The sequence below is a fragment of the Sander lucioperca genome, chromosome 1 (genome assembly GCF_008315115.2).
Source record: "Sander lucioperca isolate FBNREF2018 chromosome 1, SLUC_FBN_1.2, whole genome shotgun sequence".
Taxonomy (NCBI): Eukaryota; Metazoa; Chordata; class Actinopteri; order Perciformes; family Percidae; genus Sander; species Sander lucioperca.
In genome coordinates, this window is record NC_050173.1 from 46,443,306 (window position 1) to 46,454,163 (window position 10,858).

Genomic DNA, 10,858 nt, shown 5'->3' on the forward strand with positions numbered 1-10,858 from the left:
ATTTTTATGTATATGTATGATTGTTTTATGTGGACCCCAGGAAGAGTAGCTGCTACAATCAAATTAGAATCTAAACGCATATATTCCAAAAGAGTTTCTCCCTTTTTATACATGGATTTCCATCACACATGGGCATCAAAGTGTGTTCAGAGTGAACACAAATCACATTTCCGTCTCTTTATACATGCAAATTTGACATCTGAAGTGGAGTGTTTTTTGTCAGTGATTATTCTTTTCAAACAGGAATGTAAACTAGACACTCTAGTGCATAAACCGGTACTGTTTATAATTAGTTCATATTATTTAAAAACCCAATTATGTGCTATTGTAACAGCTTTCTTCCTGGGGCCCATTTAAAAAAAAGAATTACTCAAACACATGTAGGCATACATAACAAAATCCACAATATTAAGTTTAATCAACACCCCGCCGCTGCCCATGACATCACATTCACTTGATATACATGGAAAAGAATAACCCTGATTGCTGCTGCTCATAGTTTAATTCTTCCTTTTAATGACACTAATTAGGAGCATTTTCAACTATTTTATTTTTCACCACAAATGTTGTTTTGATGCTTTTATATCAAAGAGAGCCGATTATTCCATTGAGTTATGTTAAAGCTGTCATGTCTGGCTGCTTGAAACCACATACAGAGAGAATTACAAAAGGGTGATATTTAATACAGGCAAGTTAACTTTATTAATACAGAGAGTTGTCTCGCATTGCCAGACTTTCCTCCACAGCGCTGTGGAGGAAAGTCTGGCTAGTCCACACAGCATTCTGGGATGGGAGAAAAACGTGCTCTGGTTTATTGGCATTTCTTTAAATGAAGTTAACTGTTGACACAATACAGTAACGTGAGCTATTTAAATTAGCTGATACGTGGTTAAACCTCATTGGCTCTTACCAGTGTATCTCCGTGTGTACTTCGTCCACAGCAATCCCACCAATCGGTCCCAAAACGTCCCAGTTAGAGAGGTAATGTATGGAGTTATATTCTTATCTTTATTCAAGAGCGCGTTCTTTCAATTTGAGAGCATTTCTCACTGATATTACGTTCAGATTTTGTAATAATTTCCCTCACAACCTTGCTCTCACACTCAAATAGTCACTGCTCGCGCTTGGATTCGCTTTGCTTGTGCTCAAACTTTCTGCTTGGACTCAGATATGTTGTTCTGTGGACAGATTTCCTGCTCTCAGCTTTGGCCCTTCTCCTCACACTCAGGTTGAGTCTGCACGCTTGCAAATCTTCTCCTCATGGATTTCTCCTGCGCGCTCAAATTTTTTTGTGTTACAATGCTCTCAAAATCCCCACAACCAATAGAACGCCAGCTGTAGTGTTGACCAATGAAATGATCCCTGCCCCGTTGAGGGTGCGTTCGCTTTACGTTGAACTGTCTGTTGCGGGCGGCTGCTCAACCGAGTTTATTTACCCCCCCGTCGATTGCTTTATTATTAGTGTATGTCAACAATGTTCTGATAATAATGTAATTGAAAATAATAATAATAATAATGTAATTGTAAAATCATGTTACATACACTTATCATTTATTTATTTATCTTGCTTTAATTCACAGGGTGCACAACTAGGCCCGGGAGAGAAAATGACTGTGGTGTCCACAAAACCAAATCAGAGAAGGTAAGGTAAGATAGTAATGATGTTAAAGAACGTTATGTACACCTAATATCTTATGTGTTGATGTCTAGGTATATCTATTTGTCTTAAATAGGAGCACACTATACAAAGACAACAGTGGAGAGTTGCTGGATCTGTCTGTCCTCAAAGTGCCAGAGATCTACAAGGACTTCACCTGTTTCTGCACCATCACCTGCATAATCCAAGTGATAAAATACAGAACAAACTATTGTGTTCTCTGCTTACATGAATAGGTGCCTGTAATGTCTGCCGACATATACAATCAATTAATAAATGTAGATAAGTATCACTGATATTTCTTAAATCATTGTAGTTTTTCAGAGCGATAAGATACAGATTATTAAAGCCATGTTCATATTTGCAAAAAACTAAAACCCTGATCAAGGCAAATTGGTTTTTCATATTCTGTAACCTTTATAAAAAAAACAGTACAATTAAATTTACCAGAGCCGACACTTGGTAAATGGCTTTAATTTACCTTGTCAAAACAATGAGTAATTCACAACAAACTGCACAATATTTGACACAAAACCTAAAAAGCGTATGGTTCATACTCCTGTGAAGCAGTACACTTTGCCTGTAGGATTTACTGTAGCAGGAACATTGATATTGGCAAACAGATGACCCAGGTACAGGTGAGTTTGTGAGCAGGGTTATGATCCATCCATCCATCCATCCATCTTCGTCAGCTTATCCGGTGTCGGGTCGCGGGGGTAGCAGCTCCAGCAGGGGACCCCAAACTTCCCTTTCCCGAGTCACATTAACCAGCTCTGACTTGGGGATCCTGAGGCGTTCCCAGGCCAGGTTGGATATATAATCCCTCCACCTAGTCCTGGGTCTTCCCCGAGGCCTCCTCCCAGCTGGACGTGCCTGGAACACCTCCCTAGGGAGGCACCCAGGGGGCATCCTTACCAGATGCCCGAACCACCTCAACTGGCTCCTTTCGACGCGAAGGAGCAGCGGCTCTACTCCGAGCTCCTCACGGATGACTGAGCTTCTCACCCTATCTCTAAGGGAGACGCCAGCCACCCTCCTGAGGAAACCCATTTTTTCACCCTGGATCTCGTTCTTTCGGTCATGACCCAGCCTTCATGACCATAGGTGAGGGTAGGAACGAAAACTGACCGGTAAATCGAGAGCTTTGCCTTCTGGCTCAGCTCTCTTTTTGTCACAACGGTGCGATAAATTGAATCTCCGACCAATCTCCCGCTCCATTGTCCCCTCACTCGCGAACAAGACCCCAAGGTATTTAAACTCCTTCACTTGGGGTAAGGACTCATTCCCTACCTGGAGGAGGCACTCCATCGGTTTCCTGCTGAGAAGGGGGTTATGATATCAACTAAAATAAAGATAAGCCTAGTGTTCACAAGAGGGATGATTCAGGTATTGCACCATAATTAATAATAATTAAATTAAATAGGAGGTATATACAACTAGTAGAAGATAAATTAACTATACAAGAGCAATTAAGTCAAAGTTATGAGGTAGTGGCAAGCTAAAGTAACGTATAATCAATAGCATGGAGTCATGTCAACAGGGAACACCAGAATAATATATACTGTGATTAGGTAATGATACTTAGTGTTGTCTGTACTTACCGTCCCATATGACCCCAAGAGACTTTTAGTGCAGCTGTTGATGATATTCACTACAAACTAAACTTGCAGATGGTTGTAGTCTGTAGCCAGTCATACAGTAGGTAGATCTGGAGCAGATGGTTGGGGTGTGTAGCCAGTCATACAGTAGGTAGATCTGGAGCAGATGGTTGGGGTGTGTAGCCAGTCATACAGTAGGTAGATCTGGAGCAGATGGTTGTAGTCTGTAGCCAGTCATACAGTAGGTAGATCTGGAGCAGATGGTTGGAGTCTGTAGCCAGTCATACAGTAGGTAGATCTGGAGCAGATGGTTGGAGTCTGTAGCCAGTCATACAGTAGGTAGATCTGGAGCAGATGGTTGGAGTCTGTAGTCAGTCATACAGTAGGTAGATCTGGAGCAGATGGTTGGGGTGCGTAGCCAGCCATGCAGCAGCTCAACAGTGGTCGAGCCCTTCAGTCACACCTGGAAGAAAAGAAAGTAAAACAACATACTTGTTTTTTCAGTTCAGTTTGCTTTGTATTAATTAAAAAAAGAACCGCTATTTAAGGAGCAAATAAGAAAGCATATCATTTCTAGATAGTGGTGAAATTGTACTTAACGTTACAACTTTTTAAACAGACTTATATGAATTCATCATTTTCAGACTAATGTTATATGAAGGAATGAAGACTAAATTCTGATGAACAACGGTGATGCAAAAACTGACACCAACAATCCAGTTTCCTGTGTTCTTTCAGTTATATTTCAGTTTAGTTTTTACTACTGGCTCTAACATGAAATTAGCCAAATCCCCAGGAACAAGTAGGGTCATCACATACACACATACTGTCCGTCATATGCCGTTCCTCACCTTCGTAGTTGTGGACCTAACTCGATATGTCCCACTTCAAAGCTTTCTCCCGTTTCATGATGGTTGCAGGTGGAAGTGAGTCGACCATTCTGTGCACATTGTTGACATACACTAATAATAAAGCAATCGACGGGGGGGTAAATAAACTCGGTTGAGCAGCCGCCCGCAACAGACAGTTCAACGTAAAGCGAACGCACCCTCAACGGGGCAGGGATCATTTCATTGGTCAACACTACAGCTGGCGTTCTATTGGTTGTGGGGATTTTGAGAGCATTGTAACACAAAAAAATCTGAGCGCGCAGGAGAAATCCGTGAGAAGATTTGCAAGCGTGCAGACTGAGAGCAGGAAATCTGTCCACAGAACAACATATCTGAGTCCAAGCAGAACGTTTGAGCATAAGCAAAGCAAATCCAAGCGCGAGCAGTGACTATTTGAGTGTGAGAGCAAGGTTTTGAGGGAAATTATTACAAAATCTGAACGTAATATCAGTGAGAAATGCTCTCAAATTGAAAGAACGCGCTCTTGAATAAAGATAGGAATATAACTCCATAGAAATGCCCTAAACATATTCTTTGTAAAACTTAGCAAAAACCAAGCAGGCGTGCCTTGTTGCACCATCCAAAATATTCTTCAAATTCTTCTTCCCATTTTCAGCGTGTAGCTTGCTAACTCGAAGCTTGTTTTTGTACCCGAAGCGAAGGGACTTAGAGAACGGAAACACACAGAGAGCGGACTGTCGACCAACAAACTGCTAATATGGCTAAAAAAACAGACCCAGTGATACCTCACATCACCACAGAGCCTTCAACATGATCAACTTCCAGCAGAGATTCATTGTTTATGCTCCACACACACACACACACACACACACACACACACACACACACACACACACACACACACACACACACACACACACACACTCACACATGCACAGAAACCTCTGGAGGTTAATCTAATTTGTAAACTGTATGTGTGTGTGTTTGTGCAAGCAATTTGTCACTCTTTCATACTGCAAATATTCCATTAATTGTCACAGCTTCGGTCTTGTTTTCATTTCATTGTTCTTCTTCTTCTGTCACACTGAACCAAGAGCATTAATTCATATTCATTTCATATATTTTTTATTTGTACATTCCTCTCATTGAAGCTATGTGTTTTCCCCGCTGCTCGGTTCTTCTGTGGCTTCCTGTTACTGTTTGTTGCTACAGCGTGAAGATTTCCCCCTCAGGGATCAATACAGTTTCATCTGATCTTATCGATAGATGTTTACTGTCGGTGTCTAATTAATTTGGCTCGTTAGCAGCAGGTATCCGCCACAGATTACAGTCTATCATTAAAGCATGGCGAGACAAGTCCACTGAATGTAAAGCAGCTTCCTGCTGAAGAGGAAAGAAGCTGCTGGTCTCTCTCTCTTCCTGCTGGGTGACCTCTTGACCTGCAGGTTCTCGCTGCTGGACTCCATAGGTCAAGGGAGCAACTCACAGAGGACTCCGACATTTTGGGAAATCCTCTTGAAAACCACTGTTTTAGACAAAGAGTATCAATGGTTTGTGTTTGTCTCCGTCCTGTTTCAACATGACAGTGTCCCCCGTGCACGAAGCCAGCTCCAGAAACCAGACCTTATCACCTAACATTAGAGTTGGACCTTACGAAAGCCATTTTTTTTTCATATAAAGTCCGGACAACGTCCGACAAATCAGGTCCATGCACTGTCCGAAGTTTCCCTTTCGCACATGTAGCACCCGACAGAAGACTGTCCGTGTCAGACACGCTCTCATTTACTGAAAACCCAGTTTGTAATTTGAACAGTTGAACACAAACCCATCCCTTTTCACCACTCCTGTGTCGTTCCAGCGTAGACCTTAAAAGGAGCCTGACAGGTCGAAGAGCTGTTACACACAAACCAGACGGCCGACCGTCGGCAGAAAAGCCAGTTGGACTGATCAGTTGGGTCCCCGAGCTCCAAAAAAGTGCCTCAAAACACACTGAGGCGACACCGACTTGAGTGTACACTCTGCGCGTGCGCGAAACGTAATACGTCTCCATAGCAGCAGGCGGCGCTTCTCTGTATTGTTTCCCAGAAAATGAAAACCGGCAGCTGATTGGACGGACGCGTCACGTGGGTCTTTTTCCTCCGGAAATTCACAGCCAGACTGTCATGGCGGCTCGTTCAGAATACGATCTCATATTGGACTAAAATAGTTCACCGAAACGTGTTTCTGAAAACATTTTAAGAGAGAAATAGGCCGTGCAGTTGCTGAATCTGTCTTCATTTCAGATCGACAAAGGTCAGTTTAAAAGATTTTCATCAGATTTTGAGAGGCTCATCCGCTCGCCATTTCCGGGTGAGTCCCGACTGCCCTGCCTCCGACTGAACATGTCAGGTCCCAAATGAAGGCCAACGGCTCCTCCAACGGACGACGGCACGGAACACACCGAACAGACTCGAGTCACCGACCTCGCCAGACTGTCCAACGGCCGATAATCGGCCTGGTGTGTCAGCGCCCTAAGAGATAGAACCTTATGAACAGACAGGACTTAGACCACAACGCTGGAGTACATAAGTCCTTGACGCTAACCCCACCGAACAAGGCCGCCGACACTATCACGCTGCGTGTAGAGTGTGCACGGACCACAGTGGGACGGGCTCTTCCAGTCTGCCTGTAGGCTGCGGAGATGCACTCACACAAAAAAAACGTGCCCGTGAACACGTATCAATAGATTGAAAATAACGTGACATTTACACTAACTGCCGTGAGACTGGGTTGGGTCACCATGGAGCAACAAGCAACTGGGGACAGAAGTTCACGAATCTCGTCGTCTCTCCAGTTATACATTATCGTTGACGTATTTGTGTAAACCACCCTTCTTCCTCAGGTTTTGCGCCAGCTGCATGACAGAAACGCCATCAACACTCACTCGCTCGCTGTGAATTCTCCGGACAATGACCTGCGTTTAATGTCCGGTCCAACTAATTTGGACATTTGTGTTCTCACATACAACATCTCCGGGGGAATGTATAGATAAATTCAGGGTTGCAGTGGATGTGTGAAAGGGGCTTAATATTCTCGTGGCTGAATGGGAGCAAATCCTTGCAGCCAAGTTCAACATCTGGTGCAGAGAGAGAACCCAGGAAAGTGGAGGCTGTGTCCACATAATTTTGGCCATATAGTCTGCAGTCTGGGTGCTTTCAGCCCACATGTGTCTGGAGGGAATTGTTTTTAAATAATTATTCCTTCAAATGAGTCATTTGTGCGCTGAAATTACAAAACAATCCCCAAAGTCCTCATTTGGGACTCCTTATTTTTTGCCTTACTTTCATATATTGTACCATTGAAATGCTTCATTCATTCCCTCGCATTAATAATTCAATAATTCAGTTCAATAATTAATATTGTTATCAGCGTCTTTCCATTTGTCTCTGGCCCCTTGACACCTCCACTTTGGACCACTTGGATTAATACAGTTTGACTTTGTTTAAACTCTGATTGGATGTTTCTTACAGTCTTGGATTTTTTCTTTTATAATCAATGAAAAAGAAACAATTTTTTTCACAACACAGTTTCTCTTAGTTTTATTATTCATTATTATTATCAGTTGTTTTTAATACCACAATAATTAGCCTCACTTCTTGTCTGTCTCCTGCTCCTCATGTTGCTTCCAGTCGGTCTGTCCACAGGTTTGACAGCTTCCCTTAGGCTCCTGTTAGAGGAAAAGGGTCCGCCACGATTTAAATGAAAAATAGTAGACAAGAGCTGTGTTCGAGATCGTTCTCTCATTCCCTCCCTCACTATTCCATATATAGTGTTTATTAAACGGCATTAAATCCAGACTCAACCTCCTGTTATGAATACAATACGCTATGAAGTGTAATGTTTTCTATTGTAATACATTTTCTATTGATCAATACATTGTTAGTAATGTTTGACTATTAGAGGTGTTGAAATTAATCAAATCAGTCCCTCCACAAAAATGTGATTATGCGATCGCATAATTCAATGCATAATCAGCCAAAGTCCGCATATTTATGTGGGGGCCGCATTTGTTCAAATCCGCCGCACTTTCGCCGCATAAATTGCAGATTTCCGTGCAAAATATGCAGGGCTTGCATGATTTCATAATCCCCGCATTTTCGTTGCAAAAAAGTCACATATATCTTAGCAGAAAGTTGAAAAATGTTGCGTTTACTTCACACAAGAGCAGCCGTTTTCCCCTGTTGCCATGGGAACATTATGAAGTGACGTAATTACGCGACGTGAACATCATCGAAAAGCTGAAAACCCCGCGATGAAGCCACGATGAAACCGTAATTTTTGCAAGTTCCCGCAATTTCATCGCATAAAATTGCATAAATATCTCACATATTCCATCGCATTTTTTAAGAAAACGTGCCACATAATCTAGGATTTTTGCCCAAAACAATCACAGAAAATTCTGCATTTTTCTGGAAGGACTGACTAATAATCGATGCATCGAATCGTGGACGATGCTGCATCGATAATCGGCCGGGCCCTAATCAATTATTTCTGTTTATAATTGAATGTAGGCCTAACAACCTTTCTGTTTACATATTCTGGTATGTTTTGCACATTCAGGAAGTGCCGTGTGCTCAGTGCTGTAGTTTTATGCATCCTGTCGGTACACGATCTGTTCTGCCTGCACGATCCGTTCTGCACATGCGCAAAATGTTCGCGCATGCGCGGTTGTACGAGGATTTACGACACTGCACAATCTGTTCCACGCTTCCGGTCGACAGCCAAGCTAACGTTAGTTTAGCTAACAGCTAATTCGGCTAACCGCTAGCTGATTGTAGCGGTCTGCCGTTAGCCTCCACAGGCAAGCTAACGTTAGTTTGGCTAACAGATAATTCGGCTAACTGCTAGCTGAGACAGCATGTAATAACTTTAAAATACCCTCAAAATAAAACTTGAAAATAAACGTTGACATATATAACAAACACCTAACATATATAACAGCTGTTACGTCAGTTCTACTTTACTTTTGTTCATTTAAAATACAATCATTCAATACTTGTCTTTATTGTTATTACTGTGAAGTCTTAATTTAGCTGTAGCTGCTTTTCCCATTACGTTTGAGTTAACGTTATTTTAGACTGAATCTAGCTGTCAGCTAGCGGTTAGCCGAATTAGCTGTTAGCTAAACTAACGTTAGCTTCCCGGTGGAGGCTAGCCATAGGCTAGCGTGGAACAGATCGTGCAGGTCGTATCCTCGGTAAAACAGTATTATCTTGCGCATGCGCAGAACGGATCGTGCAGGCAGAACGGATCGTGTACCGACACATCCAATTTATTTAGTATTAGAGCACTGCAGAATGTTTGGTTTTTTAAGCTTGAAAAGCTATGAATTAAATATCCTATATGGCTCTAATAGAAAAATGTATTTTACGCATCGTGATGCATCAAGATATCGAATCGAATCGAATCGCTGACATGATAATCGTAATCGAATCGGGAGATCGTTGAACATTCACACCTCTATTGACTATACACGAATAAATCGACAAAACGGTCAAAAAATGCAACAAAAACATTGAAAAAAGGGACAAAAACAGTCAAGAGATGACAAAAATGTTACAAAAAGAGTAGCAATAGTGAGAAAAAAACGTTGAAGTGCATGAAGCTTAAGAATACGGACTGAAATGTTTTTGTGTTACAGCCAATTGTTTCAGACAATTTTTATTATTTTTTTTTTTATAATTTTCAGCCTTTATTTTGATAGGACAGATGAAGACATGAAAGGGGAAAGAGAGAGGGGGGAATGACATGCAGCAAAGGGCCTCAGGTCGGAGTCGCACCCGGGCCCGCTATGTCGAGGAGTAAACCTCTATATATGCGCGCCCGCTCTACCAACTGAGCTATCCGGGCGCCCGCAATTGTTCCAGACTTTTAACCTGGAAAAAAAGGCAGACCTTTGAGTGATGTGTTTGAGTACCAAGGCTCTATATCAAGTTCAGAGCAGTGGTGTAGTCCTCGTGATACGCAGGTATACGTAGTATACCCACTAAGAAAGCTCCAGGATTTCCATATACCCACTTAAAAATGCCCAATGACACATAACAACATACTTTCCATTATATTTTTGATATATTTTGAACTGTCATTGTCAATGTTTTCTTAGCATAGGCTAAATAAAGGTATTTCAGCTATGAATTGGTGCATAAAAGTGTATCAAAATGCAGGAAATTAGGTCTTTGACGCTCAAAATTTCCCTGGGGAGGACACCCAGACCCAACCCCCCCCAAAGTCCCATTCTGGCCCTTACATATACAGTACAGTATACCCACTACAATACATTAGGCTACGCCACTGGTTCAGACCACATAAACATGATCAGAAAAAGACATTTATATGAACAGAATGAACAGATAAAACTTCTGGAATCACTTTGTAACTTTGAACTAACTTCATAACTACGATTGGGATTGGGATTGCATCAGAGCTGAGCTGCAGAGGACCGACTGAGAGGGATGCTGGGAGACAAAGTCTCCCACAGAGGTCTAAACTCCTCTGGAGACCAACCTGCGGCTGCATGTGTTCAGGAAGACGACGAGGAAAAACAAATCGAGAAAACGGACAGAGACTAAAACTGTATCGACAACTCACTTTTGCTGCTTTGTTTTAACTCACTCTGTGTGCCAGACGGTTTGTTAACACAGAGCAACACGGGTGACGGGAATGCGGGGTAAATTATTTTAAATAAAATCAAATGTAATGTTGGTGGTACCCTA

At 42.1% G+C, this 10,858-nt stretch overlaps 1 long non-coding RNA gene across 1 annotated transcript; it reads left to right on the top strand.

The window, feature by feature from the left end:
• The first annotated feature begins 1,559 nt into the window (after positions 1-1,559).
• On the top strand, positions 1,560-1,842 carry LOC116062411. The gene is made up of 2 exons (XR_004107951.1): positions 1,560-1,642; positions 1,734-1,842. It is a non-coding gene; the product is annotated as an uncharacterized LOC116062411 (long non-coding RNA).
• The last annotated feature ends 9,016 nt before the right edge of the window (positions 1,843-10,858 follow it).